Raw genomic sequence first — 23,147 nt, forward strand, 5'->3', positions numbered from 1 at the left:
TTTCTTTCATTCTTTCTTCCTTTATTTCTCTCCTGCTTTCTTTCTTTTTTCCTCTCTTTCTTTCTTTCTTTTTTTTTTCTTTCTTATTTTCTTTCTTTCTTTCATAGGCCTACTTTCATTCTTTCCTTTCCTTTTCTTTTTCCTTTCTTTATTCTTTCTTCTCATTTCTTTTTCCTTCCTTTCTTTCTTTCCTCCTTTCTTTCTTTCTTTCTTTCTTTCTCTTTTCTCTTTCTTTTTCATTCTTTACTTTCTTCCTTTATTTTCATCACTCTCTCTTCCTCTTTCTTTGCATTTCATTTAATATCTAGAGTTCATACATACTCACGATATAAGAGGGCGCACCACCAAATCAATCCACGATTTATGTACCAGTGAAATTCGGTTAAAATAGTCCACCGTTATTTCAGCTTGTTGCGGCTTTTTTTTCTAAAGATATTGTCAAAATTCGCACGTTTTCAGCTCATTTGCTTCCGACAAGTGTCTACATGAAGGAATCCGAGAAAAAATCCCAATATTTTATTTCAGAGGTGAAGTTTTGGCGCGAATTTGAACAACGTCCGGTTTCAAAAATTGAGTGATTTTTAGGGTTAAATTTGCACCTTTTTTCTTTGCGGCCAAATAGCAAAAAAAGTAGATGGTCACCAATATATTCTGTTAAAAGAATAATATTCTACATGTGATAAGCTTTAATTTGATACCAAACTTTTTATCTATAGTACGTTTTTGCAGTGACAAAACGCCATCCAAACGTGCGTATTTTCTTGTGTTATCCAATGGCGCAATCATTGGTGGTGCGCTCTCATAACGACGTTTCTGATTGGATTTGGGACGATTTTTGCTGGTCATAAATTCCGTTTATGACCAGTACGCAGGGCATAAACAAGCTGCGTCACGCAGCGTTGGAACCCAATTAACGTGATCCACGATTTGCTAGTGTTGCGTACACGCGCATGTCACCGCGCCCATCTCACGCGGAGCGCAAAAGATGAACGCGTTGACTCCCGGCCGTTGACCTTATGAGCCGAGCTGCTTACTGCAAGTAGGCCTACTCATTTTCTCCCAATTTTTGTTATTTAAACTTGTAAACCCTTATTATTTTCATTTGTATTGAATTGCTAACAATGTTCAGACTGTTGGGTATGTATGAACCCCTAATTCATACATACGCGTTATATAACAGCATATGTGATTGGTCGATAGGCGGGCATAAACAATGTTTATGCCCTGCTTTCTGGTCGTAAACAAGTCGCGTCAGAACCGATGGACGCTCGCGAGTAGGATATACGCGATATGCTCGCGAGCTATTTACGCAAAGCGCGAATGATGTACGCGATTTTCGCGCGCGTCCAAACACGGTGGACTGAGCAAGTAAACGTTTTCTTACAATTAGCAATGGAAAAACTTTTAAAAAGGATAAGAAACTGGTAGTTTTTAGTCTCAAATGACGATATTTTTTATTTGTGGAGCAAAATAACAGCACGCAGAATGTTACGTATGTATGAACGGGGTTCATTCATATATTTTCATGACTAAACGTTGTTTATGCCCTCGGGCTAAAGCCCTCGGGCATAAACAATCGTTCATACATACTCACGATACTCACGACGTTTCTGATTGGATTTGGGACGTATTTTGCTGGGCATAAATTCCGTTTATGACCAGTACGCAGGGCATAAACAAGCTGCATCACGCAGCGTTGGAACCCAATTAACACGATCCACGATTTGCTAGTGTTGCGTACACGCGCATGTCACCGCGCCCATCTCACGCGGAGCGCAAAAGATGAACGCGTTGACTCCCGGCCGTTGACCTCATTAGCTGAGCTGCTTCCTGCAAGTAGGCCTACTTATTTTCTCCCAATTTTTGAACGAAAACGGTATTTAAACTTGTAAACCCTTATTATTTTCATTTGTATTGAATTGCTAACAATGTTCAGAATGTTGGGTATGTATGAACGGGGTTCATTCATAGGATTGAGGGCATGATCGCTGTTTATGCCCGAGGCGTGAGCCGAGGGCATAAATCAACGATCTTGCCCGATCATGCCCGATTTTAGTCATGAAAATATATGAATGAACCCCTAATTTGTCTGCGACCGCTTTCGCTCGCGCTGCTTTAATTTGCGTGTTGCGCCATTTCTAGTACGCACCTTTTAACATCGCGTTTCTCATTTTTGTTTTCCGCGCTCGCAGACATTCTCTATTTTGCTCACTTTGATAAAGCCTTTTGTACGAAACGTCAGTGTATAATTTTATATTAAATCATCGTTGAACAACACCATTTTGTTCAATTACTTTTCATTATTTGGTGGCATGGTGGTGATTTGAGGATGTCACCAATGGAAAGAGCAGTCCCACATTACCCATGATATGGATTTATCTCAAAATGTCCAAATTTCAAGTTATTGTCAATTCATTTTAAGTCGCTGGTAACCAGTATTTCAAAAAAGGTGTAGCTTTGAGTTGATGTGATGGGATTCAATTTTATTCAATATCTATGCTGACCAACAGATCGTTCTACGGTTTCACGATTTAAATTACTATAGGCCTATGGCCCTAGCTTGCCGAGAAGGCATTGATGCAAACATCATGCATGTGAAATGTTCCAACGGTTAATGAACGAGAATGAAAAGAACAGATTAACTTTATCATGTTTGTCTCCCTATGCATGAGTGCGTATATTTATGACCTTTACAATATTTTCTTATGTTCTTGTTAGGTATGGGGTATTATTAAAAGAAAAAATAGTTATATTTTAAAACAAAATCCTGGCTCAAATAAATCGTCTTCATTCAATTGTGCTCTTTGTTTCGGAGCTTGTCATTTGTACACGTACTTTTCTTTCTGTGCATCACTGTACGACTTACCATTTTACTGACATGACGATTCACAAATAGCGGTTTTTGTCATTTAGGTTTCATTATTGTGAATAAATTGTCTTTCTTTGTGATACTGTATTTGATTGTCTTTTGCTCCACTTTACGTTGTTACGTGTTTTTTATTACCAACCGGAAGTAGAAATAGCGTGTACACTTTCAATATGGGAACATCTATAATTAGTAAAAAGTCAACCAACAAAAAGAAATTGTCTATAGTAGGCCCTATACGAGAAACAAGATTTTCTCTCTGAATTGGCCGTCTTTTTATGTGTAAGAAAATCAATCGCATTATCGTGTTCACTCAAAAATTTAGAAAATAAATGGGCACTTCTGTGTTGGGTATCTATAGATTCTATAGAATTTAAGTATGATATATTTTCGATGGTAATATATTTTCACTTTCAAAGTTTGTAGTTTTCATAATTGCAATTTCTGAATATTATATAAAAAGCACGAATAAGTCTATAAATGTAAGAGTATCGGATCATTTTGAATGTTAATAAATGCGAAACGCCGGCGGTAGATACCAGCAATATCAGGGATTGCCGCGATTCTTGCAGTAGCTTTTATGAATAGAATACAATAGTGGTTACAATAGCGGATACAATAGCGGAACAATAGAGCTATATTACGGGCAAATAAACCTCGTCGCGTTTTGCTAAATTTCACTTCTTCTTTTTCATGAAGTAACCGTTATTTTTTAAACCTGGCAAAACATCGACCGATGTTTTTAATACCGGTTTTGTTTTTAGAGAGACTGAACATGTCTTCGGGCTTCCAAGAAAGGCTTTACTGGGGCGATGTGCGCGCGTAGCGCGCAAAAAGTTTGTATTTTGCACTATTTTCGCCCATGATCTGGATGAAAACGGCTTCAAAAACGGTGGAAAAGGGGCTCCTTCCTCCTTTTCGTTTCCTTTGCCCTCCAGATCTTCTCTTTCATTTTTTGTCAGAGGGCGCTTTTTTTTTCATTTTTGTCTGTGCCCCCCCCGCCACCGTCCATGAACCTGAAAGGAATCGGCCGAAATCTAGGAAAATCTTCCTTAACGAAATTGACCCAAGTACCAGAGCTACCTTATGGAAAGAGAGCCTTACAAATCTTCCACCAACAACATCCATGTCCATAATTGCAAAAAAAACCTTTCCCCTGGTGCCGACTCAAACTGGGCTGAATGTAAATGCCTCAACAGACTACTGGTATACTGGCCTGTAAAATGATTCTCAAGAAGTGGGGATATTTAATTAGGGAATCATGTTTCACCGTTGTTCATCACGGATTAACAACGATGCGTCCGCGCGTCTGCGTGGTTTACTTCGCGAGGGCAGCTTTAGCTGCTCGAGCGAAGTAAATCACGCAGACGCGCCGGACGCGAGTTGTTAATCCGTGATGAACAACGGTGAAACATGATTGAATCCCTTTCAACAACGAAAACAAGCTAAAGATTGTCTAATTCACATGATTCTTTCATTCGGAATGTCCGTTTGTCATTGCTACTCAACCTTACAAGAAGATCAGTGATTTCTCTGTTGATATCAGCAAAAAAACTAAGGAATAAAGTGAGCAATAAAACTAAAACATAAAGCGGTAATGATTTAGCTTCTGCCTCCAACATAACATAGTGTTTCCAGGCATGACGAATCTTACGCGCACACGCGTATCGCGTACGCGTTACCTTGCGTTCGCGTATACGCTACTAGACTGTGGATTCATCACCGATTAACAACGCTTGGCTCCTGTACAAAGGTATAGGAAGAGTTTTTGAAACACCGATGATGTGACCTGCGTATGTTGAACTGAACCACAAACCATGGAGCACCTATTTCGATGTCCTTGGACCTTGCAGAGAACAATGGTATTGCTAAGATTTGTTTCCAGCTCTGGCTGAAACACAATATCTAGCGTGTGTGGACACGATAAGAAGAAGAAGAAGAAGTGTTTTTTCTACCATCTCGTGTACACCTGAAGGTCCATTTGGGGTCTTGACTATAAATCTACACATGATTTCACCCCTGTCTGTACTAGCTAGCTGTGTACAACTAACAATGTAATTACAGAAACAACTCACTAGAAGAAAAATATCATACTAGACAGGGATAAAAAGGTGAGAAGAGAAAGACGCATGTAAGTACCCCCACCCCCACCCTTGTAACAAACACAGACCCACACCTACAACTAGCCTCATTAAAGTAATAGCTCACTGAGAAGGAAATTATAACATAACATAAATCACATTTATAAAGCGCATAAGGTGAAAAAGAGATAGACACATGAACGTCTGTAAGAGCCCAATACGTAACAAAATCCCAGTACGTATCAATTTGATACGTATTGGGCTCAATCTCTTCTACCTAGAACAAAAAGTGGCAAAAAATAATTCATCCCGCCCAATACGTAACAAAACTAAAATTTGATTAAAATTACTTTATTCATACTCCCTCCCTCTGTAGTGGTTTTGTTACGTATTGGGCTCTATACATTTTTTTGTTACGTATTGGGCTCCGGTTGTTTTTCAAGCAAATTATGGATATTATGTGCATGTGTTTTTATAGAAGTACTTTATATTGACCCAGTAACTCATTTTGAGTCTTTCTAGAACAAAATATTTGACAGTGTTTTATCTCTAGACTTGGAATTTATTTGTTACGTATTGGCCTCTGGTTATTTTAAAAGGACATTATCATGATTAGGTGCATGTTTTTCTTATAGAATTACTTTATATTGACTCAGTAAATCCTTTTGAGTCATTTTGAGCCTTTCTAGAAAAAAAAATTTGTCAGTGTTTTTTCTCTAGACTTTTTTGTTACGTATTGGTCTCTGGTTATTGTGGTGATTAGTTGCATTTTTTGTTTGCTATAAACTTACTTTATATTGACCCGGTAACTCATGTTGAGTCATTTTGAATAATTCTAGAACAAAGCTGATTATGGTTATTAGGTGCATGTTTTTGTTATAGAATTACTTTATATTGACTCAGTAACTCATTTTGAGTCATTTTGAGTCTTCTAGAAAAAAAAATTGACAGTGTTTTTTCTTTAGACATAGAATTTTTCTTGTTACGTATTGGGCTCTGGTTATTTTTAAAGCAAATTATGGTTATTAGTGCGTGTTTTTGTTATAGAATTACTTTATATTGACCCAGTAACTCATTTTGAGTGACTCTTTCTAGAGTCATTTTGAGTATTTTAGAACAAAATATTTGTCAGTGTTTTTCGGCTGGATTTTTTTTAAAAATATTTATCGAAGAAAGAAAAAATTCGAGTGGGTCTAATTTTTTGTTACGTATTGGGCTCTATACATTCCTTATGCGTTACACGGTCGGTAAAGCTCTTTTATCCGGATTTTTCGCATATATGGACATGACCTGACCTCCAGTTAATATTTATCGAACAAAGAAAAAAAATTCGAGTGGGTCTAATTTTTTGTTACGTATTGGGCTCTTTACATTTTTTATGTGTTTTGGAGGTTACACTGTCGGAGAAGCTCTTTTAGCCGGATTTTTTCGCATATATGGAAATGACTTGACCTCCGGTTAAAATTCATCGAAGAAAGAAAACAATTCGAGTGGGTCTAATTTTTTGTTACGTATTGGGCTCTATACATATTTTATGTGTTTTGGAGGTTACACTGTCGGAAAAGCTCTTTTATCCGGATTTTTTCGCATATATGGAAATGACTTGACCTCCGGTTAATATTTATCGAAGAAAGAAAACAATTCGAGTGGGTCTAATTTTTTGTTACGTATTCGGCTCTATACATTTTTTATGTGTTTTGGAGGTTACACTGTCGGAAAAGCTCTTTTATCCGGATTTTTCGCATATATGGAAATGACTTGACCTCCGGTTAAAATTCATCGAAGAAAGAAAACAATTCGAGTGGGTCTAATTTTTTGTTACGTATTGGGCTCTATACATTTTTTTATGTGTTTTGGAGGTTACACTGTCGGAAAAGCTCTTTTATCCGGATTTTTTCGCATATATGGAAATGAGCTGACCTCCAGTTAATATTTATCGAAGAAAGAAAACAAATTTTTTGTTACGTATTGGGCTCTTTACATTTTTTATGCGTTTTGGATGTTACACTGTCGGAAAAGCTCTTTTATCCGGATTTTTTGCATATATGGACATGACCTGAAATCCATTTAATATTTATCAAAGAAAGAAAAAAATTCGAGTGAGTCTAATTTTTTGTTACGTATTGGGCTCTATACATTCTTTATGCGTTACACGGTCGGTAAAGCTCTTTTATCCGGATTTTTTCGCATATATGGACATGAGCTGACCTCCAGTTAATATTTATCGAAAAAGAAAAAATTCGAGTGGGTCTAATTTTTTGTTACGTATAGGGCTCTTTACATTTTTTATGTGTTTTGGAGGTTACACTGTCGGAAAAGCTCTTTTATCCGGATTTTTTGCATATATGGACATGACCTGACCTCCATTTAATATTTATCAAAGAAAGAAAAAAATTCGAGTGAGTCTAATTTTTTGTTACTATTGGGCTCTATACATTCTTTATGCGTTACACTGTCGGTAAAGCTCCTTTATCCGGATTTTTTCGCATATATGGACATGACCTGATCTCCAGTTAATATTTATCGAAGAAAGAAAAAAAATTCGAGTGGGTCTAATTTTTTGTTACGTATAGGGCTCTTTGCATTTTTTATGCGTTTTGGAGGTTACACGGTCGGTAAAGCTCTTTTATCCGCATTTTTTCGCATATATGGACATGAGCTGACCTCCAGTTAATATTTATCGAAGAAAAAAAAATTCGAGTGGGTCTAATTTTTTGTTACGTATTGGGCTCTTTACATTTTTTATGCGTTTTGGAGGTTACACTGTCGGAAAAGCTCTTTTATCCGGATTTTTTCGCATATATGGACATGACCTGACCTCCATTTAATATTTATCGAAGAAAAAATTCGAGTGGGTCTAATTTTTTGTTACGTATTGGGCTCTATACATTCTTTATGCGTTACACGGTCGGTAAAGCTCTTTTATCCGGATTTTTAGCATATATGGACATGACCTGACCTCCAGTTAATATTTATCGAACAAAGAAAAAAATTCGAGTGGGTCTAATTTTTTGTTATGTATTGGGCTCTTTACATTTTTTATGTGTTTTGGAGGTTACACTGTCGGAAAAGCTCTTTTATCCGGATTTTTTCGCATATATGGAAATGACTTGACCTCCGGTTAAAATTCATCGAAGAAAGAAAACAATTCGAGTGGGTCTAATTTTTTGTTACGTATTGGGCTCTATACATTTTGTATGTGTTTTGGAGGTTACACTGTCGGAAAAGCTCTTTTATCCGGATTGTTTCGCATATATGGAAATGACTTGACCTCCGGTTAATATTTATCGAAGAAAGAAAACAATTCGAGTGGGTCTAATTTTTTGTTACGTATTCGGCTCTATACATTTTTTATGTGTTTTGGAGGTTACACTGTCGGTAAAGCTCTTTTATCCGGATTTTTTCGCATATATGGACATGAGCTGACCTCCAGTTAATATTTATCGAAGAAAGAAAACAATTTTTTTGTTACGTATTGGGCTCTTTACATTTTTATGCGTTTTGGAGGTTACACTGTCGGAAAAGCTCTTTTATCCGGATTTTTTGCATATATGGACATGACCTGACCTCCATTTAATATTTGTCAAAGAAAGAAAAAAATTCGAGTGAGTCTAATTTTTTGTTACGTATTGGGCTCTATACATTCTTTATGCGTTACACGGTCGGTAAAGCTCTTTTATCCGGATTTTTTCGCATATATGGACATGACCTGACCTCCATTTAATATTTATCGAACAAAGAAAACAATTCGAGTGGGTCCAATTTTTTGTTACGTATTGGGCTCTATACATTCTTTATGCGTTACACTGTCGGTAAAGCTCCTTTATCCGGATTTTTCGCATATATGGACATGACCTGACCTCCAGTTAATATTTATCGAAGAAAGAAAAAAAAATTCGAGTGGGTCTAATTTTTTGTTACGTATAGGGCTCTTTGCATTTTTTATGCGTTTTGGAGGTTACACTGTCGGAAAACCTCTTTTATCCGGATTTTTACGCATATATGGACATGACTTGACCTCCGGTTAATATTTATCGAAGAAAGAAAACAATTCCAGTGGGTCTAATTTTTTGTTACGTATTGGGCTCTATACATTTTTTATGTGTTTTGGAGGTTACACTGTCGGTAAAGCTCTTTTATATGGATTTTTTCGCATATATGGACATGAGCTGACCTCCAGTTAATATTTATCGAAGAAAGAAAAAAATTCGAGTGGGTCTAATTTTTTGTTACGTATTGGGCTCTATACATTCTTTATGCGTTACACGGTCGGTAAAGCTCTTTTATCCGGATTTTTTTCGCATATATGGACATGACCTGAACTCCAGTTAATATTTATCGAAGAAAGAAAAAAATTCGAGTGGGTCTAATTTTTTGTTACGTATTGGGCTCTTTACATTTTTTATGTGTTTTGGAGGTTACACTGTCGGAAAAGCTCTTTTATCCGGATTTTTTCGCATATATGGAAATGACTTGACCTCCGGTTAATATTTATCGAAGAAAGAAAACAATTCGAGTGGGTCTAATTTTTTGTTACGTATTGGGCTCTATACATTCTTTATGCGTTACACGGTCGGTAAAGCTCTTTTATCCGGATTTTTTCGCATAATATATATGGACATGACCTGACCTCCAGTTAATATTTATCGAACAAAGAAAACAATTCGAGTGGGTCTAATTTTTTTTTACGTATTGGGCTTATTCTTTATGCGTTACACTGTCGGTAAAGCTCCTTTATCCGGATTTTTTCGCATATATGGACATGACCTGACCTCCAGTTAATATTTATCGAAGAAAGAAAACAAATTCGAGTGGGTCTAATTTTTTGTTACGTATTCGGCTCTATACATTTTTTATGTGTTTTGGAGGTTACACTGTCGGTAAAGCTCTTTTATCCGGATTTTATCGCATATATGGACATGAGCTGACCTCCAGTTAATATTTATCGAAGAAAGAAAACAAATTTTTTGTTACGTATTGGGCTCTTTACATTTTTTATGCGTTTTGGAGGTTACACTGTCGGAAAAGCTCTTTTATCCGGATTTTTTTGCATATATGGACATGACCTGACCTCCATTTAATATTTATCAAAGAAAAAAAAATTCGAGTGAGTCTAATTTTTTGTTACTATTGGGCTCTATACATTCTTTATGCGTTTTACACGGTCGGTAAAGCTCTTTTATCCGGATTTTTTCGCATATATGGACATGAGCTGACCTCGGTGTTCGTCGTTGTATTAGAAAAAAAAAAATTCGAGTGGGTCTAATTTTTTGTTACGTATTGGGCTCTTTACATTTTTTATGCGTTACACGGTCGGTAAAGCTCTTTTATCCGGATTTTTCGCATATGGACATGACCTGACCTCCAGTTAATATTTATCGAAGAAAGAAAAAAATTCGAGTGGGTCTAATTTTTTGTTACGTATTGGGCGCTATATATTTTTTATGCGTTTTGGAGTTTACACTGTCAGAAAAGCTAAAATTTTATCCGGATATTTTCGCATACATGGACATGACCTGACCTCCGGTTAATATTTATCGAAGAAAGAAAACATTCGAGTGGTTCTAATTTTTTGTTATGTATTGGGCTTTTTACATTTTTTATGCGTTTTGGAGGTTACACTGTCGGAAAACCTCTTTTATCCGCATATGTGGAGATGACTTGACCTCCGGTTAATATTTATCGAAGAAAGAACAAAAAATCGAGTGGATCTAATTTTTTGTTACGTTATGTGTTTTGGAAGTTACACTGTCGGAAAAGTTCTTTTATGCGGAATTTTTCGCATGTATGAACTTGACCTCACCTCCGGTTAATATGTATCGAAGAAAGAAAAAAAATTCAAGGGGTTCTAATTGTTTTGTTACGTTATACGTTTTGACTCCGACACTCTCAGAAAAGTTCTTCAATCCGGATTTTTTTGCATAAATGGAGTTGACCTGACTTACGGTTAATACCTATCGAAGAAAGAAAAACGTGGAGAGGGTCTAATTGTTACGTTATGCGTTTTGGCTCCGATACTGTCGAAAAAGTTCTTTTTTCCGGATTTTTCCCATAAATGCACTTGACTTGACCTCCGGTTAATATTTATCGAAGAAAGAAACAAAACCGAGAGGGTCTAATTTTTTGTTACGTTATGCGTTCTGGCTCCGACACTGTCCGAAAAGTTCTTTTATCCGGATTTTTTCGCCTTTTGTCTTGACCTCCAACATTTATCGAAGAAAGAAAAAAATCGAGTGAGGATTTTTAAAAAAAATTTGTACAGATATAGAAACTAAATGTTTTTTTAAAATTTAATTTTTTTGAAAGACTAGACTTAATTGATTATCTAACAAGTAGGCCTATCCAGTAGTAAAAATTGAGAATGTCCCTAAATGAACCAGTATTTAATACTTGTTAGGATTTTTAAAATCTGAAGTTTAAAAAAAAATCGACTGGGCGAATATCGTGAGTAATTATACGAAAAATATGCCCAATATACGATATTTGTTAATGTCACTGATATAATTTGATATCAAGCTATTTAAACGTGTGTGCAAATCCTATTGGGTGACGCACGTTATAAAAATGGAGAAATTATGAAAAAATTATAAATTATTATCCTGGTGGGCCAGAACAGGTGTTATTTTAATGCTTACATTCTTAAGAGGGTTGTCCGTGTGTTGTATTCTTTCTTTTTAATTTTTTAAAATTGTTTTATTATTATTATTTTCCTCTCAAAACTTGCCCTTCTCTAGATCGTGGCCCCATTTACTCCCATTTTTTATTTTACTGAGAAATTTGCTCAATTTTACTGGGAGAATTTGCTTTAAAATGAGTATATATGGCCGTTGCCATGGAAACTGCCTTCACTTTGAATGCTCCTATTAGCTTAATATTAAAGCTTGTATATCAATAATATAAAGTGTAATACAAACTTTTGTAATGCAAGAAACTGCTCAAGATTATAAAAGAGGTTCCATCACTGACACGCATTAGTGCCTACTTTTAATTTCAAGAGTTCATAGGTCAAAAACCAGAGGTCTCAGAAAAATGTTTGTATTGACTTTTGATCCAAATATCCATCGCAACTTGATATACTTTCCATTTTGCAAACATTTACCATGTAAAAATTACATTTTTGGGACAAAGCTGCAAAAAAAACCAAAAATCAAATGTCTTGAATGAACACAAAAAATTTGAAGTTACTACCTCCATGCATATCCGATGACCCCTTTTTATTGCTTTAACCTGAAATTTCAAAAATAATTAGTCAATTTTTTTCAAGTTGCTAATATCGCCAAAAATGACTAAATTGGTCTATATTTTTGTTAGCTCATTCCAAAAAAGACAATACTTTGGTGAAACCGACACCAAATGATAAACATTTTCACTCCCCACAAACACTTTTGTGGGTCAACCAGGAATCATATTTAAAAGAAGAGAATCCATTTTTCTGGAATCCGTCAACCCCCCCCCCCCTTCTACCCTCCTGTTATGCACATGGTGCGCCTAACTTTATAGGCCATATGCCTTTAACCATTATTGGTTTTCTAAATCACACCAGAATGCATCAAATTAGTTCAAAATAGTCGAATGTCAATTTTCCGGGGGGGGGGGGGGCTTTCCCACTGAGGCTCTGGACCCCGACAGAGGCCTAGCATTGAGCCCCCTGGGCCCCCTGTCGATGTCTTTGGGCACGCCCATGATATTGTTGCAGCAATTTCATGTTCAAAGAGAAGCAAGAAACGTCATTCCCCTCCATAATAATTTCCAACTTGTTTTTACACGGCAGTGAAATGATGCCACTTGCACCAATATCTCATATGCACAGTTTATCTCTTACATATCCTGTGTCTTGAATAGCTACATAGCACACCACCCTGTGGTTAAGAGGCTAGGAAATAATTCCTAATATCTCATACCCTAGTTTGTATGCCTTTATCTATAATCTTGCCCCACTGACTAGTTTACACTTAACCTGTCCAAGAGTCTGTCCAGCGTAGGAATTTTTAGCCTTTTTTAGAAACATGTTTGTAATTGGCTTATGGCCATCACATGCTGACAATACATATAACTGATTGGTTAATCAAAATTAGCAGGGGTTAGGTCAGGCCTCATCACAAAGTAAACAAATCATTCTGTATAGAAAACTGTGTAGCAGGTGATTTACTTCAGATAAAGTTCAATATAACTACATTGCACAAAACTAAGTCCATTATATACAGTTAATTGAATGTTTATTGACTATTGTAATAACCCATGTGTATAAACCTGTATAATATTGACAAAGACAAAATCACTGACCCTGACAAAAGCTAGCAAGAGTTAATAAGAATTCCTCTAAAAAGGAATGGGGCGCCCAATGTGAGCGTGGTCGTGATGTGGTGAATTTCATGGTGTTTACATTTGGTATTATTATCTCTTGCAAACCCGGTGACACCTCATGATAGATTTTAGACCTGTCGATAGGTTGCAAGAGGGGATAGCCTTTTCCAGGCACGAATTGGGCCGTATATAAAGAAAGTTTTGCTACTTTGCAACGCAATAAAAACCTAAATGCAAAATGAGATCCTGTAGGTGGCTTCCGAGGTGGCTTAAAAAACTAAATGCAAAATGAGGTTTTAAAAAAATATTGTTTTCAAGAGTCAAGACGCAGGTATCATTATTAAGCCTCATATCACTTATTTATTGTCAAATAAGTGCAGAGTAGGTTAGATATGAATATTAAATGTTAGATCAAAGTAGCTCAAAGTACATGTACTATACACCTGATCCGTGAACTTGTCTTTTTTTAAAGACAAATTCTTGTTATACTTTTGTAGGCCTACATCGCGGCATCATATGATCAGTTGTACAGTGACTTGTTAACTCTAAAAAGTAAATCTATGATTTTAGTGCTGTAACATTCTAACTGGATAATGTGAGAACCAGTACAAGTGTCAACCGAAAGCATTCGATAAAAACAAATCAAAAACAAAAAAGACCAAGGACTTGTTTTTAGTTAGGAGAGGAAAACATCATTTTTTTTACCTGATTGGTGTTGGGGGGGGGAACCTGAAAGGGGGAACGTAAAAAATCGAGAAAAAATATGGAAATCCTCCACCCCCTCCCCTTGCTGGCGTAAATAATGACCGCTCCCTAAATACTGCAAAAATAGTTTGGCACATGTGTAAACATACAACAAATTTGCAAAAAAGGTTTTAAAAAATTCTGTAAAAAAATCGTGCATTAATTGTGGCTTTAAGGGGGTACTACACCCATTGCATTTTTTTTTGCACTTTTGCACTGTGAAGAAATGAGAAAAACAATTGGACAAAGTGGTATGCAAAATGAAGGGGCAAATCTTCTCGTTCTATTGGTGGCATCGGTATCAATGTAACTTACATGCTTTTAAAGGTAGACGCCAAAAGGTGGTACATCACTGGTGTTTTAAATTCACTTCATTTTGGAAAGCTTACTATCAACGGATTTCGTTAAAATTTTGGATATGTGTTGCTAACACATTAGGGAAATAATGTTGTATGTAAAATGGGAATAAGCGGTTCCTGATTTCTTTTATGACTTCATGAACTTGGTGCTCCTATCAAAAAACAAACTGGTTAAAATGCTTCTATTTTCAATTTTGAGCTATATTTTTTAACTTGCTACATTATTTCACTGAAACTTAATTAAGCCATAGGTAACAGGTTACCACAACCATACTACAGCAATGTTGAAAAAAATTGTATTTCTTGTCACCTATACCACCATATTAGGTAGTTTTTCGTAAGCTTCACTTTTGTGATTTTGGTAACTATTTTATATTTATGTGTCCAATCCATCTCAACTAGGCAATCTAAATTATACTCACCATTTACATCCCAAGGTATTTTAGTATATCCACCTCACACATTTTCAATATTACATCCAGTAAAAGACAAAATATCAAAATTGATGCCTCATTATGATATCACAGACTATCACAAGTTTTCAAAATGGATGCCTAAATTTGACCTGAACCAAGTGACCTATAACCTGACCTATGATGACATATAGCCTTTTTAAATCTCTTTTCCTAACAACACATTATAGAAGGTACATAGTATTAAACTGACTATGCATCCATTGTGGAAAAGTTTATTTAATTTATTCAGTGTTATTTAGCATACATTGCTGAATAAGTTTTCTATAGATAGTATAACAAAGGATTTAATGTATTCTATTCATGTACTCTACTTAAAGAAAATAAATTATGGTTTGTTATGAAACATGTACTTCATAAATTTGCAACAAACAAAAGAAGAGGGATACTGATCAAAATCATGGTATTATACCCCCTTAAGCAGAATCCATATTACCTTCCATGAGTCCACGACCATACCCGTCCTGAGGGCCAGGTCGATTCGCACCCAAAACAATTCGGTCCCACGCCAATTCGGCCACAAACCATTTTGAGCACATGCGATTTCTGTTCCAAACAAAATCGGTCATTTACCAATAAACTGTATATGGTTTTTAATATAAATGTTACGTTCATCATTAAACAGAGAAAATAAAAAGATATAGGCCTATCATGAAAGAGGACGCCCGAAAAGGACAAAAACATGAAACTATAGGAAGGAAGGAATATATGCTAGTATGGTGCCGAGTCATTCCTTTTTGATTGCGGTAACGTAACTTTGCGGGCTGCCGCTAGAAGGGGGTGGGGTGGTATGGGGTGAGACACCCCTCCACCAATTCTTAATGTTGTTGGCAAAAGTGACGGTTGTCGGCAAAACATATAGGATTGTCGGCAGATTACAAAAGACAATGTGCGGAAGTTGTTGTTATACAATATTGTTATTGTGAAAGTAGTTAATAATGAAAAAAAAATATTGAGGAAAAATTTTGATAATTACCCCCCCCCCACACACACACACCCACCCTTTTTAGATTCATGAGCGCCCTGGCGAAAAAATAAAATTGGGATCTACAATTCACAATTGTATTAGACAGACCAAAATATTTCCGTCGGCAAAATTATGCCGTATACCCCCCAATCCGATTGGTCTAACGACGCCTCTGCTTACTTTGGGTCAGGGTGCTTGGGGCGAAAGTAGATCGGGTGTACTGACAAAGGGTGTACAATGTTACTAAAGGTTCGCTATTCCGGGAAAAACGGTTCTCTATTCCGAAGGTTATCTATTCCAAAAATTCTCAAAACACAAACAGGCTCTCTATTCTGAAAACAAAAAGGTTCTCTATTCTGAATATGAAAAAAGTTCTCTATTCCGAATATGAAAAAATGGGTTCTCTATTCCGAAATCGAAATCGAAAGGTTCTTTATTTCGAACAAGTCACCGTGTTCTCTACTCCGAATATGAAACAAAAATCTCTATTCGGAATATGAAAAAAAATCTTCATTCCGAAATCTAAATAGGGTTCTTTATTCCGAAATGAGTCATCGTGATCTCTATTCCGAATTATAAAAAGGGTTCATTTTTCCGAATCTGTCGATGTTGAATCATGTTTGCGCCCTCTAGAAAGGTCCTTTGAAGTTGACCAAAGCACCACTAAACTAATGTGTCATGTGTGGAAGAACCATAATAAATGTCTGTTTTTTTAATACAATTCGATAGAGGTATCTGGAGTTCCTCTGATTTCTTGTGAAGGTAAAGAATAGTTTGAAGTTGGTAACTGTGGAGTCTGCAATGTTTTGCACGTGAAGAACAATTATAGAAAATTAGCTAATTTGCATACAATTTGCATGGTCACCTCACCGTCATCATGCATGGTCATCAAGTATATATTGCTAATCAGACAATCTGAAAATTCAACAAACGTTAACCATTATGTAGGCCTACATCACATAATCACATACTTGGAATGAAGCAAATTTTAAACATTGCTGTTCCTTACCTACATAAATTTGCATACATTTTAACAAATTTGGGCAATTTTACAATCTTGTCAATTTGCGTTGTTAGGTAAAATATAATTAATATTTCTTTTATTGAGTATAGCTATAATCAAGGAAAACAATTTCTTCAGAAGAAGGTTGGGGTCCGGGTGTGAGCGTATTCGTGGGGAATCTACTGAAGATAGCTGATGGCGATGTCATTGCTATCTACTAAAGATAGTTGGTTGCTCTGTGAGGTCATTGTTATCTACTGAGGTTAGCTGATGGCTATGCGAAGTCATTAATATCTACTAAAGATAGCCGATGACTATGTGAAGTCATTTCTATCTACTGAAGATGGCTGATGGCTATGTGTGATGTCAGTGCTACCTACTGATATTAGCGGATGGCTATGTGAAGTCTTTGCTATCTGCTGAAAATAGCTAATGGCTATGTAAAGTTAATGCTATATACCGGGGTTAGCTGATGGCTCTGTGAAGTTATTCTCACCTACTAAAGGGAAACAGGACATTTCGCATCCCTACCATTTCACCCCCTACGTGCTGAACTGCTTAATATAGTGCCCACACACCACGTATCTACTAAAGGGAAACAGGACACTTTGCCTACCTGACATTTCGCCCCCTATATGCTGAACTGCTAAATACAGTGCCAACCAACCGAATTAGTTATGGTTAGGGTTTAGGGTTTGGACTTAGGGTAATGGTTTAGGGTTTAGGATATTCGGGTTAAGGTTTTCAGAGCGTAAGGGTAAGGGCGCTGCTTGTGGTTAGGGTTTTGGTTTGAGACTTGGGTTAAGATTTATAGTTATAGGGCTTAGGGTTAGGGTTAAAGGTTAGGGTGAGGGTTACGGCCCTATATCAATTGTCAACTTTTTTGGCCTAAAATGCTACCATATTATAACTGAAACAACATCAAATGTGTAACCAAACATCAATAATACCAGTTATAAAAATGTATTTTATGTTTAAAACATATCCAGCATCAATTCTTTTCGGTAAATCCATAAGCCTTTGCGAGTACACCTGAGATGTCGTTACTTGACGTCACGTCGACATATATACAATGCGCAGTAACGATGTTTGCTAAACGATGTTCGCATCGGCCTGACGCGTACTGAAGTCAAATGACGACATGTCAGGTGTAATCGCAAAGGCTTATGGGTTCACCGAAAAGATCAATTACACGAAATAGACACTGAAGTAATAATTTAGCAAGATTGAAAAAATATGTGCGTGTCCGATTACCCCTCCGCACCACACCCTAAATCAGCACCAATGGAGTATCGCCCTGGGGGCAGAGTGGCAAGTTCCCCTCTCCTGCTCAGTCGACAGAAATGTGAAAAAAAATACAGTTTGCAATTTCCTTTTGGTTTATTTTAGACTTAAAATTAACCCCATTTTGGGCCGTGTCAATGTCCTTTTTTCAAAAAGGACTGTACGCTAAACATTAAATTGGCCTCATGTCCTTTTCATATTTGTCAACAATGTAGGCCTAAATAACTATACCCAAATTTTCACAAAATAGTCCGAAATTGAATCAAGCGCCGATAAAATTTCGGAGGCGGTGGTCTCACGGGGCTGTCATTTTCTTCTAAAGGGGATGGGGTCATTATGTCCGACCAGAGTCCATTTTGTTTACGGCCGCCCTGTCTCTCTCCGTTTTCTCTTTTTCTACTTCCCCATCACGTTCTTTCTTTGTTTAGGCCTATATCTCTACGTTTTCTCTCCTTTTATTCGTTCTTCTATGCAATTTATTCCCGCGTTTTATCACAGTCCACCGGCTTTCTTTTTAGACCCTCCTACCCTCGGATCCGTGGATAATGACTGGTAATGAAGACTATGTAACATTATTAATCAGTTCAATGTTTGGTTACTGGTTACTGGGTTTTCGATTACAATTTTTTTTCATTAAAAGAAATAATAGTGTCTGTCAATCATTACACTACAATTTTTATTTCTAGGGCTCTTTGATTTCTTCAAATAAAGTAAATCCCCTGGCCCTCTATAATTACGCACAAAAGATCGCCGCATGATCCGACAGTGTGTGTGTCGTGTAATCATTGACATTGATTTGTGGAGAAAGAAGAATGGATTTTTGGCACGGAGTAGGCCTATTTTAGAAGCGGAATTTGAAACTGGGGCGGGTTAATGGGGTTACAGAACTTTTTGTTCATAGGTCGTATGTAATTATGTATCATTCCATTATCCAAAGACGGAACCGAACCAAGATTGTGGGACAGTCCAGGACAGTCTGTGTGGGACTGCACACATCTCACACAACACTCATCTCAAAGTTTGTTCGGTGCATCATGCAGTTATTGTTGCCTACATGTAAGCACACAACACAGGGGCACTCACAATAGGCAATTGACCCCTACTGGTAGCGCTGTGTTGTAGATATAAGAGATGAACTAGTTAGCGTCATATATCAACAAATATAAAAGCTATGATTTTAGTTCTTGCCCTGGCTTGGTCGCATTTGGAAGAGGCTTGTCACGAAACCGTAATAGGTACAAACTTAGTACTTTCTGTCAATCAAGTATGGTTTATAGCTACATGTCAGTCTTTAAATCATTAGCATAGTCCTTATAATAACGGGGGACCACCTTGATAAGTAAATGACAGCAAAATACTCCAAAACTCGGTCAGTGGAGCTCCGCCCGTACATGTCAATAGCGTCATTATCGATTGGATTAGTCGACCGTAGCGGACAATTCGATCGCTCATTGGATTTATATTATCACGTGGTAATAAATTTGCATTGGACAATCGATTACTATAATGGTTTAGTACTGCATATCTCGGTTTAATCTTCACTAAGCGGGTTTATGGTTGGAAAGGTCACGGTGAATTTGTCGTGGACATAACTGCACTATGGTTTTAACAAGCGATTTGTTACACGGGTATTGCTTCAGCTGACTTCGCCGCTAAAAATATCAGAATAAAACCATTTTTTTACATTAACACCTACAAATGGAATAACCTATCAAAAATAACACTTTTTTGTCTATGATTAATATTTATGGGATATCAAATGAAGTCGAACCATGAAACCAAAAAATCCTATAAACGCAATTTTTTGACATGCAAACCTTCAAACGCGTAACATAACAAAATCTGTGAACTTGTAGTCCTAATGTATATGGCATATTGGATGGCCTAGGGGGAAGTTAGCCCGTATTTGCAAGACTATCCTTGCCTTCAAGGTAAAACAAACATACTCATGTTACCCTCGGGCCATGGGCTGGCCTGGTGCATAGGTATTGGAGGAAATACCTCCAATACCTATGCCTGGTGTCAGATCTTACCCAGGGAAAGATGACATTCTAACATGCGCCTTTAAAAGAAATAGTCGGTACTTCCTGTTTCTTCAATAAATAAATATTAATTGGAGATCAAATCAAGTAAATCCTTGCGAAAAAATCCGGATAAAAGAACTTTTCCGACAGTGTAACCTCCAAAACGCATAACGTAACAAAAATTAGACCCCCACTCGATTTTTTTTTCTTTCTTCGATAAATATTAACTGGAGGTCAGGTCATGTCCATATATGCGAGAAAATCCGGATAAAAGAGCTTTTCCGACAGTGTAACCTCCAAAACGCATTAAAAAATGTATAGAGCCCAATACGTAACAAAAAATTAGAACCACTCGAATTTTTTTCTTTCTTCGATATATATTAACCGGAGGTCAAGTCATGTCCATATATGCGAAAAAATCCGGATAAAAGAGCTTTTCCGAAAGTGTAACCTCCAAATCGCATAAAAAATGTATAGAGCCCAATACGCAACAAAAAATTAGACCCACTCGAATTTTTTTCTTTCTTCGATAAATATTACTGGAGGTCAGGTCATGTCCATATACGAGGAAAAATCCGGATAAAAGACCTTTCCGACAGTGTAACCTCCAAAACACATACAAAATGTAAAGAGCCCAATACGTAACAAAAAATTAAACCCACTCGAATTTTGTTCTTTCTTCAATAAATAATAACTGGAGGTCAGGTCATGTCCATATATGCGAAAAAATCCGGATAAAAGAGCTTTTCCGACAGTGTAACCTCCAAATCGCATAAAAAATGTATAGAGCCCAATACGCAACAAAAAATTAGACCCACTCGAATTTTTTTCTTTCTTCGATAAATATTACTGGAGGTCAGGTCATGTCCATATACGAGGAAAAATCCGGATAAAAGAGCTTTTCCGACAGTGTAACCTCCAAAACACATACAAAATGTAAAGAGCCCAATACGTAACAAAAAATTAGACCCACTCGAATTTTGTTCTTTCTTCAATAAATAATAACTGGAGGTCAGGTCATGTCCATATATGCCAAAAAATCCGGATAAAAGAGCTTTTCCGACAGTGTAACCTCCAAAACACATAAAAATGTATAGAGCCCAATACGTAACAAAAAATTAGACCCACTCGAATTTTTTTCTTTGTTCGATAAATATTAACTGGAGGTCAGGTCATGTCCATATATGCGAAAAATCCGGATAAAAGAGCTTTACCGACCGTGTAACGCATAAAGAATGTATAGAGCCCAATACGTAACAAAAAATTAGACCCACTCGAATTTTTTCTTTCTTCGATAAATATTAAATGGAGGTCAGGTCATGTCCATATATGCGAAAAAATCCGGATAAAGGAGCTTTTCCGACAGTGTAACCTCCAAAACGCATAAAAAATGTAAAGAGCCCAATACGTAACAAAAAATTAGACCCACTCAAATTTGTTCTTTCTTCGATAAATATTAAATGGAGGTCAGGTCATGTCCATATATGCGAAAAAATCCGGATAAAGGAGCTTTTCCGACAGTGTAACCTCCAAAACGCATAAAAAATGTAAAGAGCCCAATACGTAACAAAAAATTAGACCCACTCGAATTGTTTTCTTTCTTCGATAAATATTAACCGGAGGTCAAGTCATTTCCATATATGCGAAAAAATCCGGATAAAAGAGCTTTTCCGACAGTGTAACCTCCAAAACACATAAAAATGTAAAGAGCCCAATACGTAACAAAAAATTAGACCCACTCGAATTTTTTTTCTTTTTCCATAAAAAATAACTGGAGGTCAGGTCATGTTCATATATGCGAAAAAATCCCGATAAAAGAGCTTTACCGACCGTATAACGCATAAAGAATGTATAGAGCCCAATACGTAACAAAAAATTAGACCCACTCGAATTTTTTTTTCTTTCTTCGATAAATATTAACTGGAGGTCAGCTCATGTCCATATATGCGAAAAAATCCGGATAAAAGAGCTTTACCGACAGTGTAACCTCCAAAACACATAAAAAAATGTATAGAGCCCAATACGTAACAAAAAATTAGACCAACTGGAATTGTTTTCTTTCTTCGATAAATATTAACCGGAGGTCAAGTCATGTCCATATATGCGTAAAAATCCGGATAAAAGAGCTTTTCCGACAGTGTAACCTCCAAAACCCATAAAAAATGTAAAGAGCCCAATACGTAACAAAAAATTAGACCCACTCGAATTTTTTCTTTCTTCGATAAATATTAACTGGAGGTCAGCTCATGTCCATGTATGCGAAAAAATCCGGATAAAAGAGCTTTACCGACAGTGTAACCTCCAAAACACATAAAAAATGTATAGAGCCCAATACGTAACAAAAAATTAGACTCACTCGAATTGTTTTTTCTTCGATAAATATTAACCGGAGGTCAAGTCATTTCCATATATGCGAAAAATCCGGATAAAAGAGCTTTTCCGACAGTGTAACCTCCAAAACACATAAAAAATGTAAAGAGCCCAATACGTAACAAAAAATTAGACCCACTCGAATTTTTTTCTTTGTTCGATAAATATTAACTGGAGGTCAGGTCATGTTCATATATGCGAAAAAGTCCCGATAAAAGAGCTTTACCGACCGTGTAACGCATAAAGAATGTATAGAGCCCAATACGTAACAAAAAATTAGACCCATTCGAATTTTTTTCTTTCTTCGATAAATATTAACTGGAGGTCAGCTCATGTCCATATATGCGAAAAAATCCGGATAAAAGAGCTTTACCGACAGTGTAACCTCCAAAACACATAAAAAAATGTATAGAGCCCAATACGTAACAAAAAATTAGACCAACTGGAATTGTTTTCTTTCTGCGATAAATATTAACCGGAGGGCAAGTCATGTCCATATATGCGTACAAATCCGGATAAAAGAGCTTTTCCGACAGTGTAACCTCCAAAACCCATAAAAAATGTAAAGAGCCCAATACGTAACAAAAAATTAGACCCATTCGAATTTTGTTCTTTCTTCGATAAATATTAACTGGAGGTCAGCTCATGTCCATGTATGAAAAAAATCCGGAA

The 23,147-nt window shown here is 36.6% G+C and overlaps 1 protein-coding gene across 1 annotated transcript in view; it reads right to left on the reverse strand.

Annotated features, from left to right (window-relative positions):
- LOC140146838 (extracellular tyrosine-protein kinase PKDCC-like) overlaps nt 1-23,147 on the reverse strand; it is a 214,068-nt gene that overhangs the window by 182,954 nt on the left and 7,967 nt on the right. The gene's annotated exons all lie outside the window — the stretch shown is intronic.

Source organism: Amphiura filiformis, chromosome 2 (assembly GCF_039555335.1).
Source record: "Amphiura filiformis chromosome 2, Afil_fr2py, whole genome shotgun sequence".
In the NCBI taxonomy this organism is placed as follows: domain Eukaryota; kingdom Metazoa; phylum Echinodermata; class Ophiuroidea; order Amphilepidida; family Amphiuridae; genus Amphiura; species Amphiura filiformis.